This window comes from Octopus sinensis, linkage group LG15, assembly GCF_006345805.1.
Source record: "Octopus sinensis linkage group LG15, ASM634580v1, whole genome shotgun sequence".
NCBI classification, from domain to species: Eukaryota; Metazoa; Mollusca; class Cephalopoda; order Octopoda; family Octopodidae; genus Octopus; species Octopus sinensis.
Window position 1 is genome coordinate 63,758,992 of NC_043011.1, and position 13,579 is coordinate 63,772,570.

General features: G+C 34.7%; 1 protein-coding gene across 1 annotated transcript in view; it reads right to left on the reverse strand.

The window, feature by feature from the left end:
* Window positions 1-5,468: 5,468 nt before the first annotated feature.
* LOC118766390 overlaps window positions 5,469-13,579 on the reverse strand; it is a 29,418-nt gene continuing 21,307 nt past the window's right edge. The window contains exons 1-2 of the transcript XR_005002325.1: window positions 6,270-6,408; window positions 5,469-5,558 (exon numbers count right to left, since the gene is read on the reverse strand). The gene's annotated coding sequence lies outside the window, so the exon portion shown is untranslated. Of the gene's footprint in view, window positions 5,559-6,269 lie in introns of the transcript that reaches the window.

The window sequence follows — 13,579 nt, forward strand, 5'->3', positions numbered from 1 at the left end:
CAAAAGTGGACATTACCTTTCGAACTTTCGGAATCGATAAAATGCGTAACCTCTTCCGAAGATACTGGCCTTTTGCTACAGTTTGAAATTAATTTTACTGGGAATTGTTTTTTTTTTTGTCTTTCTAAACATTCAGTTTGGGTGTGATTGTAATTCTACTCTCTTCCCCGATGTTCCATGTATCAAATATTTCTTTTTTCTCTATATCGCAATCATTAATACGTTTCTCATCTGCCTCTTTACCAGGCATTCACTATGCTCTTTATTTTATCTTCAGTAATACTTTTTTGCCAAACCTGAATATGCATTGATAGGATTCCTCTCCAAATGGGTTGGATTCCAATATGACGATTCCTTATAAGCAGTTTAAAATCACTTTCTCCTTTTCATTGTGTGTGTGAATTTTAAATCTAAAAGCGACGAAAGATTCTGTTATACTCAACAACTAATATCGGTTTGAAAATTTGTGAGAAGACCAAGTCTTTCGGTCAGGTGGGGTAAGTTGATTACATCAATCCATGTGCTGAAGTGGTTCTTATTTTACCAACCCCGCAACGAAACGGTGGAAAGCAAAATCAACCTCGTAGGAATTTGAATGCAGTACGTAAGGACGGGAAAAATACTGCTAATAACTTTGTCCAGCGTGTTGTCAATTTTGCCTTCTCAACACCAAATGTTATTTTTTTTTTAATTTCACACAAGGTGAGTAATCTTGAGCCAGGAGTGAGTCAGTAATATGGAGCCCAATACACAACTGCTATTTATTTTATTGAGCCAGAAAGCTTAAATGGCGAAAATGACTTCGGGGCAAGTTGGAGTCAGAATAATATGACGGACGAAACACCACTAAGAACTTTGCCCGTCGTGCTATCTATTCTAGCAGGACTCCAATATTGTCCCTTTTATATTAAAAAGAACATCCAAGGAATAAAGTATAGCTTTATAACAGAAGATGGGAATAAAGACAGACTTATATCTGGGCGAATTCTCTATTTCATACTCTGATTTCCAAATATAGAGTTGCATGAAGAACTGCTGCGCATAATTCATTAAAATAGATACCATTTACCAAATGCTCTTATGTGCAATACGCTAGCCGTTGTTTCTCGATATTGGTGACCATAATATAACTTTATATTTATTTGTAAAGAAAACATTAATTTGACAAAGAAATCAACATTCGATGCTATAAAAACAGCAGTAGGCCTGTAAGTGAGAATTTAATAAGACGCAATGGAGTCGATATTCTATTAGTTATTAAAATTCGTATTCATAAATAGATGCAACTAATAGGAAAGGCTCCAGTAAGTCTATCACCGGCAAGACTATATCTTCTCACCAAATTTTTAAGCAATATCGAAATAAAACTTAATAAAATACATATATGAATTGTGATGGATATGTTCACAGAACAATTAAACATGAACTTTGCTTAGATTTCACAGTTGCAGTTATGAAACTGAAATCACTAGGAAGATAATGGTTTGTGATTAAAATTAGAAACGATGCAACTTTATAAGTTGATACCAACTTTCATTTTCCCAAGTGTACTTAACCGATTTCAAAGAAATGATTTAAGAAATCCACAACGAAAGATCATTTAATTTTCCTTGAAAGAGCCATCAAAGTATATATTCAACTATAAATATATACTATCAAAATAACCATAAATTTGTACGACTTAATGAATCCCTACGTTATCGAAATAATATTATTGCAGTGTCCTGTTGGAGATATCTACACTGATGATAAGTAACAAGGAGCACTGAGCGGAATACCTTAGTATTATACATACTGAAGTGAAACAGAGTTGACTGTTCTTTACTGTAATTCACGGAAATTTTAGGAAAGCGGACAAGGGAGGAATCGAGGTTAGGAAAGCGGCAAGGGAGGAATCGAGGTTAGGAAAGCGGCAAGGGAGGAATCGAGGTTAGGAAAGCGGCAAGGGAGGAATCGAGGTTAGGAAAGCGGCAAGGGAGGACCAGCTAAAATAGGATCCGTGCCACAAGTGTTCTAGTTTAGCAAGCACTGTTAGTCACGAATTACTAAATGGTGGGTACTTTCACATCAGATACTGAAATCAAGTGAAGAGGCACGCAGTCATTAAATCATAGGGACAAAGAGCAGCACTTCACCAGCTTGGAGACTTCAATTGATATTTGTCATTAGTATTATTTTTTAACTATGTGGGAAGTTATATACTGTGGAGGGCAGATTTTAAATCTGCTTCATGTAGCTTCAAATATACTATGAAGAATTTGATTTCTATAATATCAATACTGTATCGAAATAATATCACAATTCTTTAATATTTTTATAGTATATACTACCACGTGTGATCAAATAGTATATACCATATCTTCACTAAATTATTTTAGGTGCATTTTTGTTAATTGTGGATCTGCCGTTAGTTTTGTTAACGGCCGATCCACAATTGACAAAGAGCAATATTCAGAATAGCAGAGTAGAGGAGGTTGGCTGCATTCCTGAGATTAGTATTTTCATTTAGTAGAATGAGTCAAATTGCAATAAAGGGCTTCAATCGAAAACGACGTTTTGATTTGTCACTATCATGACAAATACAAGCCAAATACACTAGGCATGAGTTCAATCAAATTCTACTACTATCTATAGTAATTGATAATATTGCTAGGTGATGTTGGGAGCTCTTAGAATCAAGATCGTGTTCCATATTGTAAGTAACAGATATTCGAAATGTATTGTTATTTATTTCGTCTACTTCGGCATCGACATTCAAATATTATTTATTCTATAAAATCATTGTAATGTATTGCTTTAAGTTTTGGCACAATGGACTGAGTCAATTAGACGGAACCTGGTCCTCAACTTGAATTTATTTTATCGACCACCAAATTTTTTCTACTCTACGCACAAGGACCAACATTTTGGGGAAAAGGGCCAGTCGATTAGATCGACCCCAGTACGCAACTGGTACATAATTTATAGAGCCCGAAAAGCAAAGTTGACCTCGGCAGAATTTGAACACAGAACATAAAGACAGACGAAGTGTCGGAAAGCCGTTCGCCCGGCGTTCTAACGATTCTGCCAGCTCACCGCCCTAAATTTGTTCTCCATATTCTTATGTTATATGCACCGTGATATGTAGAATTTTTATTCTGTCACACTATTTATAAGTATCAGAAATAGTCTCTGTGAATTTGGTAATGTTTCACGAACGTCTGCTATCGTAACTGACTGTCGAATTAATGTCTATAAAAGATGAAATGAGTGTTTTCGAATTACATTTTGACTAATATTTATTGTAAATGAAATGGTTTCTGTCTGTCTTCTGTAGTCAGCGTACTGAAATAAAGTCTGAGAGCGCTGGAGCAGATAACCTCTTTCCAATTTCTTCGTTTCCGTTACGAAAATTAATGCTACTATATCATTAGTAGTTACCATTTACACGATTAAAAAGTCAAATATTTCTGATTCTTAAGAAATATATTGGACTACACGTATGTAGAAATTTCAACAGTAGAATTTGATATATTTAATAAACCTGTGTAACACGGATTTCTCTCTGGGTAGCTAATGTTAGTTGTTGTTTGCTTAACCTTAGAATGAATGAAAAGTGTCTAATATTTCTTTAAACTTTGCATTTTTATATTTATTCAAAACCCCGAAAATACCATTCAATACTTGGCTATAGTGCTCCACTGCTCATCGATCATCTATAATAGTTGAGCAGAAGTTTGAAGAGAAAACTAGACATTTCCTTTGATTTCAAAATAGAAGCAAATAGGAAATAACTCGTCTTTATGATTTAGCTTTTACTTGTTTCAGTCATTTGATTGTGGCCATATTGGAACACCATCTTGAAGATATTTTTAAATTGCACAAACGGCTATTGGGACATATTTTGTTAAAAATCTAGCACTACTTCTATAGATCACTTAGGCCGAACCACAAAGTAACAAGGACGCAAACAAACCAACAGTGTTTGCCAAGGGAGACAATGGGAGACAAATACAGACCGAAGGACACGAAGACACATGACAGTCTTCTCTTACTTTCTGTCAACCAAACCCACTCACAGTGTTTGGTCGGCCCTAGGATATAGGAGAAGACACACGCCCATGGTGCCACGCAGTGGAAAAGAACCTGGATTCCTGTGGTCGGAAGCAAGATTCTAACCACCTCGGTCTTTGGTTAATCATTTATAAAGTAACCTTATTCAGAGACCGTTTGAAAAGAATGGGCTATTCAACCTGAAGAAGCCTTATGAATAGGGTATTTTATCTGGAGACAGTACAATTCAAGACAGTCTGGGGTTACATAAAATGGAGTATAAGCAGTGAAAACGATAAAATAAGTTTTAACTGTGAAAACTTCCCCAAAACAGGAGTAGTTTCTAAAAGTTGCCCCTGGAAATTCCACAAAAATGACATAGTCCGGACCACTGTGCCAAGTTCCTTCCCCTTATACTCTATCGATGCGTCGTTAGAATTCACTCTGACCATTTTTGCCATATTCATACACCTTTTAATAAAACTGCTGGTACGCAGTACTTCTCACTCTACCCTCACTTTATTTTGCATGAGCACCCGGCCAAAGTAGGAAGTATCTGTCTTCAGTATTGCCAACCACACAACAATTTTCACCAAGTTTTCCATACAAAGAAACACTGCCTGCTCTTCCAAGCCAAAGTAAGTTGGTGAGATGATATTCACAATGGATTCAGGTGCGAACTGGTTTGTTGCTAGATCTATTGTTCTACTTCTCGTTACATTTGTCTTGTATAAAACTGTCCTCAAATTAGTCCCTTTCTAGCCAGTTTTAGGGACATATTTGGCCGTCAGTACTCTACGATACAGCTTGTGATTATTTCAAATCAATTCATTTGCAAAACCTTCTTCCATTACTGCCTCATCGCATCGGCGATACCGGTCACATGGGATATGCACGCTTGTTCTTGTTTCATTTTATGCTAATGAGGATATTGGTGGTGATGGTGGTGGTGTTCGGTGCACTATTGCCACTGATGGTGGTGGAGGTGGCAGTGTTCTCCCCATCTTGTTTTTTGTTGTGATTATCAGCATCGGGAATTTACTTTAATATATTTCCCGCGCTGTTTTCTTCTTGTAGTTACTGCTCTTGATACTGTCTCTTACTCTTACAATTTTACTGTCTGTTTTGTTGTGTGGAAAACAAGCTGTTCTTCTCAGCGGACAGACACCCCTTGTCCTTAATCTGTCCTTAATCTATCTGTTTTTAAACAGAAACTGAGAGACTTGTTAGTGTAAAGAAACAAATAACTCTGCCGCTTCAATGGCTACAAATGAAATCTTTAACAATAACAAATGCAAAATATACCACTTTGTACAATAGTACAAACAACAACAAACTTACGAGAGCGAGGCACAGTGCATGTCAATCGATGAACAATGACAACAACAACAACAGCAACATCAATAATAATAATAAAATAATGGATCAAAGATATGCAATTACATCAATAAATATTTATTTCTGCATGTATTCAGAATATATTTCATAGAGACAGTTTCAAGACTAATTACTGACTGGAACCTGACCTGTAATGAAAGCGAAATAATATGTATTGAAGTATTTGAATAAAACATTGATTTTTATTTAAGAAGTTGTTTATTGCATATAATTCAGTAATGTGGGTTTAGGTTTCTTTGAAAAACTATCTAACGTGGCCTCTCATAATTTCTGATGTTATTTGAGGATTATTACGGGAGCTTAATAAATATTATTAGATATATTAAGTTTTAATCACATGGAGAATCAAGACAGCGGGCTGGCGCTTGTTTGTACGCCGGATGCAATTCTTCCTGTCATATAGTCCGGCTCTTTATCTTCTCAGTTCAAATTGTGTAGAACTCAACTTTGCATTTCATCGATTTGGAGGTAAATATATAAAGTAGCGGGGTTTATGTAATGGACTTGTCCGTGAAGAGTACAACGAACTCTTGTCCCTTTCAATGAAAACGAGTTACCTCTGTTCTTTATACAACATGGAGACAAGATAACCGGACTTTTGAGTCCAAAGATTCTAGGTAAAATATTGGAAGTCCTTAAACTGCAGACATACATACATACTTGTATACAGATAAACATACTCGCATACATGCAGACATATATACACGCTTACATGCATCTTCTTAATAATTATGTTAGATTGATTTGATTTGTTTCTCCATAAATATAACGCGTTGATATGTTGTAAATATGTAAAAATACAAACGTGAAAGCAATCAAATTATTTCTATTATTCTTACATCAAATATATTCTTAGTTCAATTTCTCTTCCATCACTTCAAGGTATATATAAGAGGTACCGTGAATATGATTTGAGGTTTCATAATGCCAGCGATTGAAATGCTAGCGGTTGAATTTGCTACGTTAAGAAGATAGAAAAACAATTATAATTTAATGGTGATCACAGCATTTCAACTTCAATGCAACTTTTAAGTTCATGTGAATAAGATTAATATATAACTGCTGATTTATGATTTGCGCGGTTAAATTCATAACAGTATATTTAACGGTTACGAACAGATTTTTTATTCACCATTAAGGGTTACATAAAGAGGGAACAGACTAGGGGATGTGCATAAAATGATAGACGAGGTTAAAAATTTAAAATATAAAATATAATAGATAATCGTTATGAAATGAGAGATGGGTGTAACTCCACAAACCACTTTCCATCAGTGAAGCCTTTATGATCCTTTTTCTTCTCACTTAAGCAGACTCATACACTCAAAATGCTTGCCAACTTCTCTTCTTCTTCCTTTCTCATATACACCTGAAGGGGAAAGCATCATTCCTCCAGCCTTATTTTCTATTTAAGGCGGAAAATTAAAAATCTAACCAAACCAAGGTTGGAGATGAAGATCTCTGTCAGTATTCCTTATATGGGTTTTCTGCACACAACCTATTTTTCCACAGCCACTACAGACAGAAAACATGCCTTTCTTTGCCTGTTCAGAGATGGCGGTGGAACAATCTTTATTATTGACTCGGAAAGTACTTATGCAATTCCCAAACGTGACAGTAGTTCTTCGACAGAAACCCACAATTCCGAAAGCTTCGGACACTGCACAATTGCGAGCAGAACAGTTTCACTGCTCTGCTCGCATCTTGGACAAGTGGGCGATCATAAAGAACCATGCCTGGCGGGTTTATCTCTAACTGGTAAGGTTCCTCGGTAACATTGCCAAACCAGGGAGCTTGGGAAGTTATACAAAGGCCCGGGAATAAAGCACTGAAGTGCCTATACATATACTTCATAGAAAATTTCTCAACGAGAGAATGTATAGAACCATAAAACAGCTGACATCCAAAATCGCCTATAACAATGATTTAGGTTAGGTTAATTTGTTCGTTTTCCAAGTACTAAATTTCATTTTAATGTTAGGGAGACATCAAATCGCGTTAAGAAATTATAATATTGTCGTGTGAAATAGAATTCGTTGATGTTTCGTTTTTGCTTTACTTAGTTTCTACTTTCAAACAATTTAAACACTGAAATCATTTTAAATAACATACCAACGCAATTATCATAATGGAGCTTGGTGAAGTGTTCAGCACAGGCATGACTCACTTCTTTTAAACAGGAAGAAAAGTACTCCATACGGCTGCAGAGGATGAAAAGAAAAAACGAAAAATAGGTAAATATACGACAGAAATACGATAATCAACCATGAAATGTATCAACCACAGTTTTACACACGCGCCCACCCACTCGCACATAAACACACAGACACATGTATAGATGTGTGTGTGTGTGAGTGTGTGTTCGTCCGTGCGTTTATATGTGTGTGTGTGTGTATTTGTGCGTAAATGTGTAGTATTATGTACGTGCCAATTGATATATGAGTGTGCGCATAAATTTATGTTTGCATGACTATATGTGTTCTGTATGCATATTTTCAATGTCTCTCTTCATATATTTAATCCCTATACACACACATACACATGCACACTCACACACACACAAACACACAATTACTCACACACGATTACACACACATTTGCTCTCACACACACACGCACGCACACACAAAGACACCCCCCCACATATATATATATATATATGATTGTACATATATATACATATATACATACATGAAGCGTGGCCTAGTTGTTAGGCCGCATATATATGTATATATATGTATATATGTATATATATATATACGTATATATATATAGGTATATATATGTATATATACATATATACATATATATATATATATGAATATATATATATGTATATATATATTTATGTATATATGCATATATATAGATGTACAAATATATATATATATATATAAATACATAAAATATATATATATGTATAAATATATATATATATGTATATATATGTATATATATATATATATATATATATATATATATATATATATATATATATACATATGTATATATATATATATATATATGTGTGTGTGTGTATATGTATATACGTATATATATATATATATATATAATATATATATATATATATATATATATATATATATATATATATATATATATAAAGGAAGTGATGAAAATGCTGACAAAATAATTTAAGAAAGGGAGAGTGTATTTAATTAGGTGAAAGTTCTTTTTACCGGTTGCGCATTTGTTACGTTTATCAAAAGATAGAGTTCCTTTCTGATTGATTTTTTTGTCGTATCTATTAAGATAAAAAAATCAATTAGAAAGGAACTCTATTTTTTGATATGAGGAACTCATATCTTTTGATATGCATAACAAATGCGCAACCGGTAAAAAGAACTTTCACCTAATTAACTACACTCTCCCTTACTTAAATTATTTTGTCAGCATTTTCTTCATTTCCTTTTTTTTATATATCACAACTCGTGTTCCACATCTTTTTTAAATATATATATATATGCATCAGATAGAGTAGCAGCAGAACTCCTCTTTAATCTAATGAATGAATACTTCCTGACTCAGCTAATGCTCGAACCAACGAGACAGAATAAAACGATCTTGGATCTAGTATTGACCAATCACTCTAGCTTCGTTCACAGTATTTCAGTTGAATAAACTATCCTCTCAGACCACGACATGATACTCTGCAATTTTAATTCCCGTCATATAAAAACCAAACCAGCCAATCCCACTCCATGGCACCCATTTGACAACATAAACTTCCACAAAGCGGACTGGGGAGCAATCAGAAAGGATCTGTCTTTCATCGACTGGTCATTTACTCTCAATTCCACCCATATTGAGACCGCATGGCAGCACTTTGAAAACATTGTCACATATACATGCTCTAAACACGCTCCCACGAAATCAACTAACGCAAACGAAAACCGGGCCCCTAAAAAGAAAAATAAACACTCATCAGGCGCATCAAAAAACTCAAAAAAAAAATCAACCAATTAAAATATTCCCACACACAACATCCACATTCAACAACAAGGAAAAGGCTAGAGCTGGAAAAACCTCATCTGCAGACCGACATGAAAACCTCAATTGAAAATCAAAGAGCTGTGGAGGATCAGTGGGTAATCAAAAACATCAAACAGAACCCAAAAGTGTTCTATTCTTATGCAAGTAAGCATAGAACTAGTCTCACCCATTGGGCAATTGATTGATGATAACGGCATTCCCCAACACGATGCTAAAGAAATGGCAGAAATACTGCAGAAACAATACTGCTCTGTCTTTAGTGTTCCAACTGATATTGACGTAAGAGAAGCGAACGAAGTTGACTCCCAACAAAACATCTTAGACATAACCTTCACTGCCACTGACATCGTAGCAGCAATAAATGAGGTTAAATACTACTCTTCTGTATGCCCTGATAGATTTCCCGCCAGTCTCCTGAAGGAATGTAGCTATCAACTTGCAGTCCCTCTGACCAACATCTGGAGAAATTCGTTAGACGCAGGTTATATATCGAAAGAGTTTCTATCCCAGTCAAGTCATCCCGGTTTTCAAACAGGGAGACAGATCCCTCGCACTCAACTATCGCCCAATATCACTCACCTCCCACATCATTAAAGTGTTTGAAAGAGTGTTAAGATCAAGGATAGCTGACTTCCTGGAGACCCAGAAAATCCTAAATGCAAATCAGCATCACTTTCGCTGTGGCAGGGACTGTCTAACACAGCTCTTACACCACATTGAAGATGTACTCAAAGCCTTGGGAACAGGACCGAACTCTGACGTCATATATCTTGACTTCAGTAAAGCTTTCGACAGGGTAGACCATAATATCCTACTCTCAAAATTGGCAAATGTTGGAATCCGTGGAAAAGTTCTACACTGGATCAAGTATTTCCCGGCGAATCGAACACAACATGTTGTAGTTGATGGAGTCAACTCAAGCCCAGCAAAAGTCACCAGCGGTGTTCCCCAGGGGACTGTCTTGGGTTCGCTACTCTTCATAATTTACATAAACGACCTTTCCAGTGTCGTACATTATTGAAAAGTGAAAGTATTTGCTGATGACACTAAGCTCCAGCAAATCGTAAATGAAGAAGCAGACCGAACTCAACTCCAGTCTGATCTATATGCTGTGAGTCTATGGGCAGACAGAAACAAAATGCAACTGAACGAGGGAAAATTTCAGCTGATGCATTTTGGAAGAAATTCCTCACTAAAACAGAGATACTTCCTTCCTTCAGAGGAAACGCTCACAGCCTCTAACAATATCAGAGACCTGGGTGTAATTGTTGATGACGATCTCAGTTGGAGTGCACACATCAACAATAAGGTCGATATAGCTCGTAGGATGAGTTCCTGGATCTTAAGAACTTTACGGTCCAGAGAACAAGGTCTCATCATACCACATTTCTCCTCCTTTGTACGGCCACTCATCGAATACTGCTTCCCACTGTGGTCTCCCAATACAAGACAGAACATCTCCAGGATTGAATCACCCCAGAGGGCACTCACTAAACGAATTGAAGGCATGGCTGCTCTTGATTATTGGGATCGCCTTAAAGCCTTGAAACTTTACTCTCTCCAGCGTCACCGTGAGCGGTACGTCATTTGTACGATGTAGAGAATATACCGCCGACTTTTCCCGAACGACCTGAACATTAGCTTTAAGGTTCATCTAAGACTTGGACCACGGGCCATACGTCCCATGCCCAAATCAAGATCACAGCATACATGTACACTGCAACACAATTTCTTTTCCTCAACAGGCCCTTCCCTATTTAACTTTGTCCCGAAAGAGATCAAAGAGGAAAAGGATCCCCTTCAAATTTAAACGGAGTCTGGATAGATTCCTTCAAAGAATACCAGATAAGCTACCCATAATTGGATACAACTCACCCAACAAGAACTCACTACTTGAATGGACCATAAACAAAACTTGACTTAAACAGGTTTCGAATAATCCTATCAGGTAGTGCTATTAAGTTAGACATGGCCTTGACCAATCTTTGGTTGAAACATATCTAAGCTTATCTAAGTTTATATATATATATAAATGTATATATATAGGTATATATGTATATATATACATGTATATATATATATATATATATATATATATATATATATATATATATAATTGTATATATATACATATATATACACATGTATATATATTTGTATATATATATATATTTTACATGTGTATATATGTATATATATGTATATATATATATATGTTTATACATGTATATATATCGACATATATATATATATATATATGTATGTAAATATATATGTATATATATGTATATATATATATATATATATATATATATATATATATATGTATATATATATATATATATTTATATATATGTATATATGTATATATATATATATATATATATATATATATATATACCGGAGTAAACACATAAATGTGAATGTGAAAGAAGGTGCAAAAAAGAGTACTCAAATACCAGTGGTAGAATAATATGCTTTATTTAAAGCAGCAGAACATTCTACAAAACACGTTACTCTGAGTTTCGCGTTGCCGTTCATCGGACAGTTTTTGTTATTATATATATATACACATACATATATATATATATATACATATATATATATATATATATATATATATATATATATATATATATATATATATATATATATATATATATATGTACACGAGCACTTCTGACGCTTCGCGCGACGCTCCACTCGACGACGCTCTTAATGCAAAACTTCACAGATATTACACAAGTTTCTTTAAGGCAGAAGAGTTGTGTCTCTTTTTCGGGTCCTGAAGCATCTAAGGATCCAGCCTGTTACCCGCCTGCATATTTATGTCATCTGAGCAATGCGCTCATGGAAAGTTACGTCGTTGCTCATGTGGATTCCTTGATCACGCACTGACTAACTCTCTGATTGCATAGCGTGCTGGTCCCGAGTACTTCAGATGTGGTTTGTCTGTTGGCTGACAGAGTGCTTGAAATTTTACACCATTGAACTGCATATTCTCCTCACATTTATATTTTGCGTTCAAGTCGATCTGCAGTCTTCCGATGTCAGTAGGATCCTTAACCGTCTGCGATATTTTTGTATCATTGGTTTAGCTAATGATTGTGGACATCCAATTATATATACATATACCTGTAAATATATTTATTCATGCATATATTCATGTATATACATGCATATGTACATACATATATAACTATATACATACACACATACATACATAGATACATACATGTATATATGTACATGCATATGTATATATATATATATATATATATACATTTCTAGTTTCATATATATATGTATATACATATACATATATATATATATATATGTATATATATATATATATATATATGTGTGTGTGTGTGTGTGTCTGTGTGTGTATGTGTGTATGTGTGTATGTGTGTATGTGTGTGTATTTGCATGTATTTGTGTGTATATATATATATATATATATATATCAAATTAAAGTTATTGAACAAACAAATGCAAGGTCAACCGAATAGCATTTCATAATTCGAACATTTAATCATAGAATATACATATAAACATCCCACGAGATGGAACATAATTCATCTGCACAAGCATACAAGCATATAATAATAATAATAATAATAATAATAAGGTGCGAGAAAAATATGTTTTCATCACAGTTTAGAGTTAATACTTTAGCGATTCAGAAAAATACACCCTGTAAAAGCTAAATCAATTACTTCCTACAAATTATTTTATTCCTGTAGGTTTTTAGGAATGTAGAAGAAAATTTATGTATACAAAAGGGAATCACGTCCGTAAATTTATTCAGAATATGCGGTCCATAACACCTAAGGATTGTAAGTGATTCCCTTATGCATAGCCTACACTTGTTGATATTTCTCTTGAAATTTGGGGTTTTAGAAATGATGGACCATTCTAGATGATAATTCTTATTATTTTTCTTCAAGTTCTGTATATGCGATGGAAGTGTATTTGAGTTACAGTATTAGTCGTTAGCAAAAGAGCTCATGTGTGATCTATATCTCGCCTTGAAGTCTATCGTACTACCTATATAAAATTTGTTTAGCTTATCTTCATCCCTGACTACACATTTATATATTACGTTGGTAACCAGACAGGAACCATCCAAAGG